Genomic DNA, 3,088 nt, shown 5'->3' with positions numbered 1-3,088 from the left:
CTCTTTAAATGATGAGGTAACGAAGCCCCGAAAATTCCTTCCTTCCTCCCTCCCTCCCTCCCTCCCTCCCTCCCTCCCTCCCTCTCTTGCTCCCTCCCTCCCTCCCTCCCTTCCTCCCTTCCTCCCTTCCTCCCTTCCTCCCTTCCTTCCTTCCATCCTTCCTTCCTTCCTTCCTTCCTTCCTTCCTTCCTTCCTCCCTCCCTCCCTCCCTTTCTTCCTTCCTTCCTTCCTTCCTTCCTTCCTTCCTTCCTTCCTTCCTTCCTTCCTTCCTTCCTTCCTTCCTTCCTTCCTCCCTCCCTCCCTCCCTTTCTTCCTTCCTTCCTTCCTTCCTTCCTTCCTTCCTTCCTTCCTTCCTCCCTCCCTCCCTCCCTCCCTCCCTTCCTCCCTTCTTCCCTTCCTCCCTTCCTCCCTCCCTTCCTTCCTTCCTTCCTTCCTTCCTTCCTTCCTTCCTTCCTTCCTTCCTTCCTTCCTTCCTCCCTCCCTCCCTCCCTCCCTCTCTTCCTCCCTCCATCCCTCCCTCCCTCTCTCCCTCCCTTCCTTCCTCCCTTCCTTCCTTCCTTCCTTCCTTCCTTCTTTCCTTCGTTCCTTCCTTCCTTCCTACCTTCCTTCCTTCCTTCCTTCCTACCTACCTTCCTTCCTCCCTTCCTCCCTTCCTCCCTCCCTCCCTCCCTCCTTCCTTCCTTCCTTCCTTCCTTCCTTCCTTCCTTCCTTCCTTCCTTCCTTCCTTCCTTCCTTCCTTCCTTCCTTCCTTCCTTCCTTCCTTTCTTCCTTCCTCCCTCCCTCCCTCCCTCCCTTCCTTACTTCCTTCCTTCCCTCCATCCTTTCCTCCTTCCCTCCCTCCCTCCTTCCCTTTCTCCCTCTCTCCCTCCCTCCTTCCTTCCCTCCCTCCTTCCCTTCCTCCCTCCCTCCATCCTGCCTGCCTGCCTTCCGCCGTGAATCCCCGGTGGGAGCTGACGGGAGTGGTAGTTGTGTAGGCGGATGTGAACCCTGTATAGAACGAGCATTTGGAGCTAGGTTGGGTTCTCCCTGTGTCAGATGCGACATATCACGGGGACTGGTAACAGGTGCTTAAAAATGACATGATTACTTTCATTAGGAATGGGAAAACACTCTGAACATCCGCCTCCCGCACCTTCCGCGCCCCGCAAACTGGCTGCGGTTCCCCTGCAGGGCATGATGGGAGTGGTAGTTCGGTAGGCGGAGGTGAACGCTGTCTAGAACGAACATCACACTACAACTCCCAGAAGTCTTTGTGCCCCGAGTCACCATGCCACTTTCTCTAACCTCGCGACAGGGATAGAAATGGCGCCTGGCCCCACCGCTGAGCATAACGGGAGGGGTAGTTCGGTATGCGGGGGTGAACACTGTCTAGTACGAGAATCACACCACAACTCCCAGAAGACTATATGTCCCGCGGCCCCACAACACTCTCTTCCTCGGGAAAAGGCCTGGCATGGCTGAGGCTCCGCCAAGGGGCATGAGGAGCATTTTAGTTCAGTAGGCGGAGGTGAACGCTGTCCAGAACGAGCATCACAATACAATCCCCAATTACCTTTGTGCCCTGAGCAGGCATGCCACTCTCCCTCACCATGTGGCAGGGCCAGACGTATCCCCGGGCCTATCCGCGGTACATGACCGGAGTGGTAGTTCGTTGGGCAGAGGTAAACGCTGTCCAGAACGAAAGTCAGAATATAACTCAGAACTCTTTGTCTCAGGAGCCCCGAAGGCACTCTTCTTCACCACGTGACAGGTCTTGAATGTCTGTGTCCGTGACCGGGTTCGACCTCATAGGAACCCTACGGATAGTGAGGGGCTCTCACTAAAAGTGAACGTTTGCTCTTGTGGAAGCATCTTCAATAGAGACAAGGCCATCTGCATTTGACAGCGGGGAGCAGGCTTATTCAAAAGCAGGGATATGTTATAACCCAGACCGGGTAATAATGATAATAATGAAAATAATGACGGCATTTATTAAGCGCTTACTACGTGCAAAGCATTCTTCTAAGGGCTGGGGAGGTCACAAGATGATGAGGTTATCCCACGGGGGGCTAACAGTCTTAATCCCCATTTTACAAATGAGGTATTGAGGCACAGAGAAGTTAGGTGACTTGCCCAAAGTCACACAGCTGACAGTTGGTGGAGCCGGGGTCTGACCCCATGACCTCTGACGCCAAAGCCCGTGCCCTTTCCACTGAGCCACGCTGCTTCTCAGATGAGGATGAGGTACGTTGTGTTTGGAACAAAAGTCGGAATAGAACTCTCAGAACTCTTTGTCTCATGAGCCGCCAAGCCACTCTGCCTCACCTCGCGACAGGTCTTGAATGGCCCTGTCGGTGACTGGGCTTGACTATATAGAAACCCTATGGATAGGGTGGGGACGAGTGAGGGTTGGTTCTTGTGGGAGCATCGTCGGGGTAGACAAGGACAACTGCATCTGACAGGGCGGAGTGGGCTTATTCAAAGGCAGGGGTGTGTTGTAACTCAGCGAGGGTAAGATACCCGAACAAAGTAGGTGGGGCCACTCAGTGCCCTGACATTTGGTTATGCGGTAAACTCCTTAGGGGGCGGAGTTCTCCTTTCCTATCGCCACCCCCCTTCCCACTCTCCCCGCCCAGGCCCCCGCCAACTCATCCCAATCCAAACCCTCCCCACCGCTCGCACCCTTCCCCCTCCCTCCCCTCCCTCGACAGCTGCTGCCAAGTGTGACCTCTGGAACGCCCTCTCCGTTTTAAGTAAGATCCCTTTCATCCTGGACCTATTCCTTTCCAGCTCTCTACTCCTCCTCGCCCTAACTGAAACATGGCTGTCTCCGGACGACACGGTCTCTTCTGCTGCTCTCTCCAGTGCAGGCCTCTTCTTCTCCCACTCCCCCAGACTCACCGGAAAAGGAGGAGGTGTCGGTTTCCTTCTCGCCCCCCAATGTCGCTTTCGCACTATCCCTCCTCCCCCTTCCCTTTCCTTCCCTTCCTTTGAAGCCCACATTATTCGCCTCTACCACCCCCTCCAGATTCTTGTAGCCGTCACCTACCGCCCTCCCGGCCCCACTTCCAACTTCTTTAGCGACTTTGACCCCTTCCTCACCTTCCTT

Source organism: Tachyglossus aculeatus, chromosome 5, assembly GCF_015852505.1.
Source record: "Tachyglossus aculeatus isolate mTacAcu1 chromosome 5, mTacAcu1.pri, whole genome shotgun sequence".
NCBI classification, from domain to species: Eukaryota; Metazoa; Chordata; class Mammalia; order Monotremata; family Tachyglossidae; genus Tachyglossus; species Tachyglossus aculeatus.
The sequence above is the reverse complement of the archived record's forward strand: the minus strand, read 5'-3'. Positions refer to the sequence as shown.